At 42.9% G+C, this 13,105-nt stretch overlaps 1 protein-coding gene across 2 annotated transcripts in view; it reads right to left on the bottom strand.

The window, feature by feature from the left end:
- Nucleotides 1-4,811: 4,811 nt before the first annotated feature.
- Nucleotides 4,812-13,105, bottom strand: part of XKR6 (XK related 6) — a 330,416-nt gene continuing 322,122 nt past the window's right edge. For both annotated transcript variants that reach the window (XM_002709441.6, XM_089327202.1), the window contains exon 3: nucleotides 4,812-13,105. This exon is cut by the window's right edge. The gene's annotated coding sequence lies outside the window, so the exon portion shown is untranslated.

Raw genomic sequence — 13,105 nt, 5'->3', positions numbered from 1 at the left:
TGAGGGGGACAGCCTGTGGGGGTTCTAGGTGTGGAAATAGAGAATGGCAAACTCTTTCTGTGCCCAGGAAAAAAAAAAAACATGCCTATGGATTTTGACTCAGTTAGAGAAAAGCTAGGATTCTAGGACAGAGATTCAACTCCATTGAGCAGAGATGTTGCTGCCAGTTCCATCTATGCAGGGACCAAGCTCACAGAAGAGATACCTGTGGATCACAGGGTCATCTTGAACAAGAACACTTGAGCCTTTTTAGACACGTCTGTCCCCTGAGCAGGTCCCCATGTCTGCAGAAGGATAGGTGATGCTGTGAGTGAGCATTGTCCTCAAACATCCACCAATTAAATCTCTTAGGTAGTTAAAAATCCACTTTTAAGTGCACTGAAGACCCAAGAAACTGTAGCTGCCTCTTCCTCCCCAATACTGCCTGTCCTGATCTTACAAATGGTGAAGCTGAGGCACAAGGAAGCAACTATTTTTTATGCAGTCCCCCTTTTGATCTGGTGACGCTCCTGGGAGGAAAGCCCAGGATCTCTGGTCCTTGGGGGTCGTCCATTGTCTTTCTGCTTGTCTATCTGTCTACAATACTTTATATGTCTTTTTATGTATAAAATATAAATCATTTTTACCTTCCTGCTTGACTTCTTGTCCTTTCCTCCTCCTTTATATTAACTAGGTTAGCGGGGGGAAAAAGATGTTCCATGACGAGGGAAAAACCACAGTACTGCTCCAGCAGGAGAGGTGTCGGCCCTTGTCCATGGGGCCCTGGGGTGCTTCAGATCTGGACTGCACAGCAAGTGAGAAGGGACGCAATTCAACAGAAATCAGCAATGGAGATGTCTGTGCCAGACAAAGTGAACTTCCACAACCTGGTTTTAAGGAACAGTCGATACACTAGAGATAGATAGATACACTATGCTGAATCTTGAGTACTAAAACAACTTGTAAATATAATTATGCTAAATTAAAGAAGACAGACATCATAGGGAAGAGTCTGGTCAACAACCAATCACCATTAGAATCAAAAAGGAAACCGGCCTTGTCACTGAGTACCTCCACAACGTTTCTCAATGCACTAAGTACATTTTAACCATGCAAAAATACACAAACGTCTTAACTAGGTTGTTTTTTTTTTGTTAAAAAAAATCAAACACCAACATTATGCATTTTTGTTAATTATATTGGTTAAAGTTAACAGCCAGTGGCCGCCAAATATCAGATACATCATATACATATTTTTATACAGAATCTGGACAACACAACATTACACATCAGAGAGAGAAAGAGAGAAAAAGAGAAAGAGATTATTTGTTCCTTTGTGGGTTTGTTGTTGTTGTTCAGGAAAAAAAATATGAGAAGCAATGCTAAGAAGGAAAACACTTCAACAAGTTAGGAATACATAGGGAGAATTGCTAATCAGAAATACAGGAGGAAAAGAGTTCATATTTAGGTCTGTGTCTAGAATTTTCTTCACTAAGAAACCAAGGAGCACAACAGGTGTATTGGTTTGGAAAAGCGGAAAGAGCGATAACATCATGCTGTCTGGTTCCCAGCACGTTTCCAGCAAGAAGAAAAAAAAATCATAATCACAAATTAATTTCACGAGTTTTGTTTTCAAAAAATGTCCTCCCTTACCCAGGAACCTGGGTAATGCAGGGGTAGGGGCAGCTCAGTTGAGAGAGTCCTTGGCAAAGGTTTGGCCAATGCCATTGGCCTTAAATTAGTTGGAGATATGAGCTGTCTGTGGGAATTCACGCAATGAAATGCGACGTCAGCTTGCTCCATTTAGGCAAGATTTCCCGTTGCCAGCCAGTGATCTGGCCGAAGACACAACCCCCAATGACAGGTTCTGCTAGCCGGGCCCCAGTCCTGCCCCTTAAGCATTTGGCATCAACACAATCTTAAGAAGTCAACCTGGAAAGAAAACAAGACCTTGAACACAAGCTATGGAAGCACTACTGTGGTCACGGTTGGATACAAAAATGTGAAAATTCAGATGTAATCAAAAATACAAAATCAGTTTTGATAAGATTTGCTTTTTTTTTTAAACCATTACAGTGCAAGGTTTTTCAAATTACAGTAAAAGTTATGTGTTTGCTTACAGTAACTAGAATAAGTAGCTGATTTTGTTCTGCTAGAATCAGAGATCCCTGATAAGTGAGAATGCACCAATCGGAAATCAACCCCACACAAGAAATGGATATCGTAACAGAAACACAGTTCACTGCGGTCTTCACCCCTTGCAACAGTATGAAAAGAATGGTATCGTTTGCACAACTCATTAGCATGAGGGTCTTCTTCCATTGGGAAAAAAATGATAATAAACAGATGGTATTAAATGTCCAACAAGAAAAGGACTGGAAATCCGGGGCTGAATGGTGGAGGATCTGAAGGGAGTTTCCCATGTCACTGAGCTTTTCCCATTGTACTTTTCTCAAAAATGATGGTTTTGCATGAGCCTCTTTGGGCAATGCTACTTTGTGCTTCTGCCCCCTTGTCCCAGTCTGTGGGGAGAGGGGCCGGCACCACCTCACTGGTTGAAAGGAAAATGTAACGGGAATCACAGTCCATTGTGCCAACAAGAGTCACCCCCACTACACACCCAGGAAAGAAAATAGAACAAAAGGAGGCCTGGGAGGCGGGGCGGGGCAGGGTTGGGGGCAGGCAGAGGAGCCTCCACTTGGCAAAGAGAAACCCTTGCCAGGGCCATGCTACTGCTTAGACTCTCATCTCATGCTCGGGAAGGGAAGGGAAGGGAAGGGAAGGGAAGGGAAGGGAAGGGAAGGGAAGGGAAGGGATCAAGGACCCCAAGTGACATCTGAGCAAAAGCTGCCACTCCCACAGAGCCTCACCTTGGGGGCAGTACTGAAAAAGAGCCATGTGGCTAAACGAAGCGACTAGGCGACCTGCTTCATGCTCCTGTTACAAGACATGAAAAACAGCGAGGCTGACTGTGGCTTTGTAGCCATGACCACAGCCTGGCATGGCCACTGGAAAGCTGTGAGGAGCCCTCCCCTCCATGCCCAGGAGGAGGGGCTGCACGTTTGGCACTTTGGGTACAGACAGAAGGCCGGGAACCAGCAGAAGTCACATAGCATACTTGTTGGTTTTTGGCCTCATGAACCCCTCTCTGGCTTCATCCTGGTGCCCAAACTCAAGAAAACCACTCTGTGAACCATTCGATTGGCCCTGTCTACCTCCTTACATTCCCTCCTAACAGACCAGGGGCAAGCTCTTCTATTTTAGACAGCCAGAGGCTGCCGTTTAGGGCAGGAGATTAGCCAGTCCTCTGGGTGGGCAGCACGCTGTCCAAAATCCCCTGGGATGTCATGGGTGGTCTAATCCACCTGCTTCCTTCCAGTAACTTGCCTGCATATAGATGAACAAACCCTTTACTCACACCTATAGCCCAAGAAATGGAAGAAAAGCAAACTCCTCTGCCATGTTAGGAAGTTTTTCCTATCTTTGAAAGACTGTGAGACCAGGAAGCACTCAATTATTTGGTTAAGATCTGGCCATTGAAAGAGGTTCCTCTAAAAAAATCTGCCAACGTCTTCAAGAAGACAAGACTGTGCCCCTAGACCACGAGGCTCAATGTTCACCAGCGTCCATGCTGCTGTGGGTCCTGCTCTCACGGTTGAGGTTGACAGCTATACTCAGTCCCATCCTGTGGCTTCCTATAGCAGGTGCACTCTGCTTATCCTGGGAGTTACAGCCGCAGGCAGAACACCCTCACTTTTTGCATATAGTGCTCCTACTTACTCATTTCTTTGGCCAGAACAGATTCTGCTTTCCTGGGCTTCCAAATCTTATCTTTTACTAAGCACTCTCAGAATTCAGTGCTCAACCATGGCTTACTGTAGCACAATGGTTTTCCTAAAAATATTGTGCTCTTTGTGGAGCCTGTTGGGCTGGTCCTCTGGAGCATAGAGGTGGCATCATCTGCTCATCGTTCTGGGAGTCACTAAGTGGTAGGTCCCTCTAAGCCAGCTGAAGTCTACAGGCATCGCCGAATGTGGGTCTTCTCCCAGATGACGGAGTTTTAAAAGGTGCAAGCTGCTTGGCCTGCATGGTCTTCACAAACACCTGTTTTCTTCATGAGCTAAATCCTTAAAGCTCTGCCTAGCTAGAGCCTCTCTCCAAATGGTTTATTTCTAATCTGGCAGTTTGTGGTTGGAACGTCCAAGGATTTGTGACTGCAGATGCGTTTACAAGACGAAAGGGCCAGAATGCAAGTGAAGAATGAGATGATGCGCAGCAGTACAGCTTAAAAGGATTAAAAACAAATTCTCCAAGAGCCCTGGAAATGCCCCAGGACACGGCTGGGATGCTCTGGCTTGGCATCTGGGACTCTGTGGTTCCATTTACCATTTGATATGGAGCCACTGCCGGCTGAAAGACATTCCCAGGGATGGTGTGGGTGGGTAGGGAGGTAGATCACCTACATGCTTCTCTCAGTGGAATGATGTTGGGACTTCACTGCCTGGAGCATCGGGTTTCAGGTTTGACTTACTCATGTGTGTCCCCTGGTGTGACCTCAAGCAGGTTAACCTCTCTGGACTTGTTTCCTCATTTTCATGTTGCCTGTGACTTTATAGGGTTATTGACAAAAGCAGAGGTGATTACTGCGTGGGTGTGGGCGAGCACTCCACAGGCATTCCAGAAACGTGGTGGGCAACTTCGTTTACTCTCATCGTGACCTGAAACAAAGTTGGATGATTTTCCATACCCAAAGCATGTCCCTAGGCAGAGTCATCTGTTGTAAGTGGGGTTGTAAAGCACAGTGAGCTTTGCAAGGCTGTTTTTGGTTTCGCTTTGTTTTGTTAGAGCAGTCATCTCTGTACATGCAGTGTAGCTGACTCTCATCTCCTGACACAATAATGCTCTGTTCTTCAGCCCAAAACACTCAAACCACTTGACCTCAGCAATGGAAAATGGACTGGAGGAAGAAAAGTATGTTTTCACCTTCAAGAGAGATATTCTGAGTATGTCTGGTAGGGTAGTGAGCAGCTGGCATCACTATTTCTTTTGAAGCAAGAGAAAAATAGAGCTCAACTGATTCAGGAGATGTGTGCCTTCCATTTGAGGAGGGTCTCCCTGCGTTCTGACACTTGGAAACAGGAGGGTGGGCCAGAAAGGGAAGAGCTAACTATTTTTCTCATCTGTGGAATGAGTGAACTTTAGGATCGGATGGGACCCTGATGTATCACCTTCATTTTCACAGAAGAGAAAACTGCTTGAGCTCATGAGTGGGTACTCCAGCTGCTGTCCTTGGACTGTAGAGAGTGGTGAGACTCTGCTTGGGGAAGAGGAAGGTCTAGACCACACAGCTTTCCGTGGTGCTGGAATGCAACAGCAAAGCCTCCTAAACTCGCTGCGCTTCTATGTCGAGAACCCATTCTCCCCCTAGTTTTGCCCAGATTTTAAATAAAATCTCTGATAAACTCATGGTAGACCTTTAGTGGTCCTGTTGCTAATTCCAACTGGGAGATGACAGAAAAAATAATACCTATTTCCAGAAGGAAAAAAATTTCAGTATTTCTCATAGTTGCTAAATAGTGAAGACTTCTCAAAAAAAAAAAAAAAACTACCCACTACTGACATAATATTTAGCTTTCAAATAGACTTACTTGGAGATAAATATACTGTGTTTTAGAATGGGGCACCTGTTAAGTGATGAGTGCAATGGATATGGCATGCTTTGAAAAAGTACCATTTGACATATCTCAGTATTGCTACAACAATAGAAGAGTGACGAGGAAGGATCATTTCTTCAAGACTGATGAGAACTTGTGTTGGCCTAAAGGGTATTATGGATCAGTATAGGGCTTCTTATTTCACAAGGAATCTTTGGGGTTAGGTGGCTAACACAAGACCTGTGGCAACCGCTATGTAATAATAGGTCTCATTTCTCTTTTGGCTGTCCCTAAGAGAATATCTTTCTCCTTTGTTCTGTTACCCATGAATCAATTAATAGCATACCACTTAACCTAAACTTTGTAAGTCCATAAGACCCAGGATGGAGGCATATAGTTTGTGGACATGAAGAAATGTGACTAATAACAATAGCCAGAATGCTCTAAGGATGTTGAGTTCCAGGTTTTCTACTTGTCCTCGAAATGAGGCAGTACAGGGGCCCATTCTTCAGTTTGTATGTTAAGGTGAACAGTTATGGGTGAAGCAACTCTCTTTCTAGAACAAGCTTTATCAAAGAAAGAGGTATCTTTTCATTATTCTCTTCCTCTTTTTGTCTCCTCTTTCTGGTTAAGCCATTTTTTCTTAAGACAGTATTGCTTTTGAGAATGGTTCAAAACTGGCAGTCAAGGGAGTCAACGTGTTGGTGCATTCTGGGGGTTACTTCTAGGGAAAGGAGAGGCAGAGTAGGGTTACATCATGTTCATTGTTTCTCACAAACAGCACCTAATGTCCTACACTCAGGATATGCTGTCTATAAGGAATGCTCAGCTGTCCTTCAGAAAGACAGATGAAGGCAGAGAGCTCATGACACCCGCCATGCCATGTCCTTCTCCGAGCCCAAGCGTGCTAAGTTGTCTTCCTTTACATTGAATTCAGAGAGATTTATTTGTATTCACCACTTTCAGTCCTATCTCTAGGATTTAGCCTCCCTACAAGACTGTGCATTTCTTGGGGAAAGGGTCTATTACATGCCTAAGATCTTTGCTGTTGATGAGTAAGTAAGAAGATCAGCTAAAGAACAAAATGAATTGACTGTGCAAGAGTTCAGGAATATGGCTGAGCCCTTGGTTCTAAAGAGAATCTCTTCCTTTAGCCTCATGAATGATGGCTGCCAGTTTTGACAGCTGTCAAGAGGGAAAGTGATGTCTTCTCAAGCTCTCTGAAGCCCAGTTCCTGGGCAACTAATTTGATGACAGTGACTTTTGTTGGATGCACAGCTTCACTGCTTTTCAACAGTCTGAGCTCCAAAAAATTATTGGGTTTCTCAACGCTCTGACCCCTTCTCTACAACATGGAGGAATCCCACTGAAAGGACCTCCTGGGAGAGCTCAGAAAAACATCAGTTGACTTCAAAAGTAGGTTCTCATAGGATCTGTTAGGCATTTTTTCAGGAAAAATCTTTGGAAAGAAGGAAAAATGTCTTTCCATATGTTAGAGAGTTGAGCTGATGCCCTAGGGCCCCTAGTCTTTGGCTCCTCAAGATGAGTTGTTTATACGTCACAGGTCAAGCCGTCCTTGGCTGTGGCAGGTCAGGGTAAAAAGGTGCCACTGTAGGGATACACTCTCAAAGTTTAATTAGGCAGGAGAACAAAAAGAAAGGTAAAACGCCCCCACCAGTTTGCAAGAGAGTACATAGTCAGAGTAATGAGAAAAGGCAGGGAGCTTTCAATGAAGACCACTGAGCTCACATTGAGGTTTTCATCTCATGAATTCAGGGAAGCTGAGGAAACTATTCAACTGCCTAAGTCTCCTTTTCTTTATCTGTAAAACACAGCTATATGTTATATCCCTCTAGCTAATAAGGTCATTATAAAGAATAAGTTAGGTAAATCAAATAAGAAAATATATAGAAATACACTAGCAAATTGGTATGAAGCAAGGGCTCAGCCACTATGAGTTAAATCTGAGAGGAATGACAGTTTAAGTGACACATTTGTGAGTAGATGACATGGTGTGCAAGGAACACAGAAGATAGTGAGGGTCTCCGTGTCACACTCAGGGGCTGTGCATGTGTGGTCAGGCTCAGCAGAACCCCAGCTGGTGGGTGATAAAGAGAACTGTCAAAATTTAATATCTTGAGGCTGGCACCGCAGCTCACTTGGCTAATCCTCCGCCGGCGGCGCCGGCACCCCGGGTTGTCCCGGTTGGGGCGCTGGATTCTGTCCTGGTTGCTCCTCTTCCAGTCCAGCTCTCTGCTGTGGCCCGGGAGTGCAGTGGAGGATGGCCCAAGTGTTTGGGCCCTGCACCCGCATGGGAGACCAGGAGGAAGCACCTGGTTCCTGACTTCAGATCGGCGCAGCAAGCTGGCCACAGTGCACCGGCCACAGTGCACCAGCCATAGCGGCCATTTTGGGGGTGAACCAACGGAAGGAAGACCTTTCTCTCTGTCTCTCTCTTTCACTAACTCTGCCTGTCAAAAAAAAATTTAATGTCTTGAAGTTTGGAGGCCAACATGACTTGTGCAACATAGAAGTCTGCTCTTTTTCAATGCATGCTGAGCTGACTTGGCTGTTCTATTAGCTCCATGGATTGCAGGTGGCCACCATCCTACCCATTCTGAAAATGTTCTATGCCACAGGTTGGCAATGATAGAATTATTTTGGGGGGTCTTAAAGTGACAATAATTATAATGAACCACACACTAGGGAATTTGGCAAGTCCTATACAATTTGTTCTATTAGTTAAGTTCTAAAGTTCAGAGCCACCATCTCCTGGATTTCTACTCAGACAAGCTGAGAATCTGAAGTCTGTACCTAAGGCCAGGAAATATTTTGAATGGTAAATGCCAATTCCAGGAACAGAGCCATCCATGGGTAGTTCCCAGACTTGTCCTGATTCTTTGTGTCTTTGCATCTTTCATCCAATGTCTGAACAGCTGTGTGTGTGTGTGTGTGTGTGTGTGAACTCTCAGAACATGAAAATAAGTTGAGCAAACTTTGGGAGAATCTGAGTGAACTGTAGACCACTGGGAAAAAAACTATTTTTCTTGGTCTACTTTTTAGTGTGTTTTCATGGTATCTGGAAAGACCTGAAACCATTCCACAAAGTTAAGGAGAAACTGGGCCTTATCCCAAATTCCAATGACTGAGTCCCCCATTATAACATACTGTGCCCATAAAGAGCAGTCTTAGGCTGTTACAGCAAGTGCCCACGCAGGATCAAGTTTGCACGGCTCAAGTCATTCTGCGTGGCTGTGGTGCACACTCTCAGCTGTTGTGTGTTTGTGGTCAGGTCCAGAAATTTGGCCTGACTAGCATTGTGCTGAAATCTTAAACAGAGACTGGGCTTTTCTGTGTCTCTTGGGCAGCTTTGGGCTTTCAGGAATTTCATTCCTTATTAAAATTTCTCCCCCCTGGCCTTAAAAACTCATTGGTCCCAGAAATCAAACACTGAGTAGTCCATTAACAAATGGTTTTCTGATGTGCCCCCACTGGTGAAGATATACAAATGTCCACTTCAAGTCTCATTCCTTCTGACTTCCACAATATGTGTAGGACCAGAAAGATGGCTTTTAGATATAACAAATCTGTAGGGAATGAAACTGTGAGCCAAGGCACACATAGGAATACATATGAGCACCCACACGCCCAGCTCTGGAGGATGTCCATGAAGCCTTTGACGAGGGAGTGTAGTTATTGGCCCTAATGAGCCATTCCTTGGATCACATTGGAAAACCCAGAGTTAATCTAGGTGCAGCTTAGGGACTGTTAGGTCAACAAGGTTGGGTGAGTGTTAACAAACACTGGAAGTGGCAGTATGGTTTAAAGATGTGCTTCTGGAAATTGTCTTGCTTTCTCATCAGACAGTCTTCAACATCTTAAGTGGATGATTAATGCAACATGATGGTGAACACATCTAGCCCTCTATTCCTGTCTTCATACAGCCCATGAATCCTTCAAAATCCACCTTAAGCGCCAGTCTTTTCAAGCCTTCCTGTATCACTTCCTGTTCTGGATGCCTGTAGTCCCTCGCACCACTCTTTGAACCCTATTTTTTTTTCCCTCTGTATTAGAGTTATTTATGTATATCTCTTGCTTCTCCTATTAAATTCCTTGGGTTTTTTTTTTCTTTAGATCCCTATAGCCCTATACTTGGTATAGTGAGTGTTAAATAAGTATTTGATAGTCAATTGATAGACTGAATTTGAAATGGGAATAGTGCTATGACAAGAAAGCTCCTGTGGAGCAAAATAAATTCATTATCTGAATAAATTTATTACCTTGTCCTTTCGGGGAAGGTCAGTACATGGCAGACCCAGTAGCTTGTGAAGTCTAAGGTCAAATGTGTACAACACTTTGAATTCAGGGTCAGAGAAGCTCTTGCAACATTTGCTACACCCCATTGAAATATTCCTGCTACCTCTAGTTCAGTGACTTCTACTTTCCTCAGGCCTAGCATTTGCCCTTGTCCAGGCCACACAGAAATTGGTTAGGGAAGAAGACTCCAAACTGGGTATTTCCCCAGAAGTTTAAGAGTAACTACTACATATTAACAGGACTGAAAGAATCTGTATTTGGAATGATCAAATCCTGGGACAGCCCTTTGTCCCTTCTAGGGAGCAAAGAGGTGTTCATACTGGTAATAATGATAAAAAAAAAAAAAAACCACAGTGAACTCATGGCAGTGCAGAAAACTCCCCACAATAACCCCCCAAAAACGGTTAAACCTAAGGACCAGCCCACCGTGCAGAGACGTGTCTCTGGACAGAAAAGGAAGGGCAGAGCAGAAAATACATTTTTAACAATGAGGTTAAGCCCAGCTTTCTTTCCTTCCTCTCCATACTGGTTTTGACAATCCAGGAATTTCTCTCTCAATCAAGGGTACTCTTCCCATGAGCAAGCAGAAGATCATGACATGAACAAAACTGGCTGGCCAGGGTCAGAAGTCCTCTGACGTCTTCTTGGGTTCCCTGTAGAGTTAGGTCTACTTGGACTCTTCCTCTTTAAGAAATGGATTGAACCTGTGCTTTGAGCCACCAACACATGCACCTGAAATACCTCTACCACAGAGATGGCAAGAAGTTCCTTCTAGTAGCTCTATAATTCCTGTCATCTGTGCCCTGGGTAGGGTACAAAGGGTATGGGTGTCCAGGGAGGGAGACTCCAAGGATGGAGACGGCCTAAACCTGCATGGAGAGAGAAAGCAGCCCAGTGTTCACCAGTGTTCAAACTTCAGAAGGGTCTCCTGTGAACAACTTCCTCTATGGAAAAATTGGGGAATTGAGATTCACAGAAAGGCAGAGTCAACAGAGGCAGGTGTAGGTGGCTCGGCAGGTAACTTTCTCTTGATGTTGGGTGGGATGGCAGACGGATATGCAAGAAAGGATCCCGCAAAAATCCACCTTAAAAGAGGCTCCTCTGAACCCACCATAGCTATATTACCAAAAGAATAGGGAATAATAAGAATTGTGCTTTCTAGTACCTAAAAAAAAAGGCATTTCTTAAACATTTAGTTATTTCAAAGGAAATACTGGAATCTTGGGAAGCTCAGTGAGGTGGCAAATTCCTCAGAATCAAAAGCCAACTCTGGAAGCATATTGTCCTTGTGCCCACATGTGTGTTTGTATATGTGTGTAGCTATATCACATACTCCCACTCACCTACTTACATGTGTATATACATACAATATATATTTACCATTATACTTTTCCCCTTCAAACAACACCAGTGTGTTCCACCTTCAGCACACATTTTATATGCATTTCAATTCATAGACAGACCATTATACCATAAAAAGAGAGAGAAATAGCCAAGAACAGCAAAATATAACCTAGGCAGAATTGTTTTCAAACATCAGTTTAGCATTGTTAAAGAACAAAGCAAACCTCCCCCAATACAAGTTAAAATGTCTGTTATTCATTCATACACACCAGCAATTCTTTATGACCATCAGAAGGAAAAAAGAAAACCTAACATATTATGAAATTGAACCTCAGGGTTTTTTTTTCATTATTTGTCCCATTCATTGTATGTATTTTATGGGAAAAAGTTATCATTTGTGGAAATGATTTTCCCCCTTCAATTACACTTTTTCCCAGCTCCCAGGAGCTGGGGAATAATAAAACATGTATAGGGTTTTGCTGAATTATCATTTGTAAGGATTTTTTATTACTGTAGATTATAGACCTTTCTTCATCCCATTTAAAACATATTTCATAAATCTGAGAAAAGCCTTACGTATTTAGGCCAAAGACACAGAAAAACAAGAGTTATTGAACCATATAAATTATCTAGTGCTCACGACCTAGTTGTGCTTAGCTAAACAAAAGGAATTCTGTTCAAACACATAGAAAATCAGTGGCAGACAATCCACCTTTTATTCAAGGTCCCGCGAACCTGTCCTGCAATTTTTCAGGATTCTTCTGGAAAACTTGAGTCTTTACAGCATCACTGGCTTGGAGACTACAAATGTTTCCAAATCACCATCCCTCTGAACACATGGTATGGAAGAGAGTTCCCAAAGGTTTAGAGAAGAGTTGGGGGCTGGGTACAGGGTAGTTCACCACAAACAGTACAACACATGCTATCAACCCAGAGAAAACGGCAGTCAAAAAAGTCAAAAGCAGCCAAATCAGACAAGAATGCAAGGGAGTCCGTGAGTACCATATTCCATGCCAAGAAATTGAAACTAAAAAAATAAAGCTGGACATAAAATTATCATTGAAAACTTCAAAAAGTCAAAGCCAAATCAATGTTTCCTTTTTCCCCCTACGCACAAATCTTTCATTCTAAACCCAACACCCAATGGCGCTGGAGTTGATAATTTTATCAGGAAGATTCAAGTCTGCAGAACACTTCCCTTCCATGCAATTACTTGAGTCCACAGAAATAAAGCACCTTTGAAACCAAGAGTTGTTCAAGAATCCTAGTGTCTTATTCAATGTGTCAAAAAAAGTATAGTTAAAATAATTAGAATAATTCATCAAATGACAAAACACAACAATATTGACTCTCGTGAATAGGCAAAAGGGCTCCCGAGGACAATTCACAACTAAGAAGACAGAGCACAATAAAAGGCTATGACATTTCATGAATATTCTGTGTTATAGCTTTGAACTTTATTGCAAAGCAAAAATATATATTTTTATATATATATATTTTTATCTACATTTCACCTCTGACATTGTACACAACACGAAAGCACAGGAAACCAAAAAAATCATAATGAGGTAGATACATAACACTTACAGATGGAGGAGACTAAAGATTTTAAATTTGGCTTAATACTGTGGTCACCAATGTATGCATTTTCAACAGAGCAGCAAGCATTGATTCACAGGGCAAGAAGCCCAGTGATCTCAAATCCAAAAATAAGCCTCATTAGAAAATACCTGCTTCAAAATAGAAAAAAAATTTTTTTAAGTCGAAGAATCAAATGTGTTCAATTGCAAACCTGGCAAAATTAACAACAT

The sequence above is a fragment of the Oryctolagus cuniculus genome, chromosome 2 (genome assembly GCF_051225735.1).
Source record: "Oryctolagus cuniculus isolate XC-2025 breed Fujian yellow rabbit chromosome 2, ASM5122573v1, whole genome shotgun sequence".
Lineage (NCBI taxonomy): Eukaryota > Metazoa > Chordata > Mammalia > Lagomorpha > Leporidae > Oryctolagus > Oryctolagus cuniculus.
The sequence above is the reverse complement of the archived record's forward strand: the minus strand, read 5'-3'. Positions and strand labels throughout refer to the sequence as shown.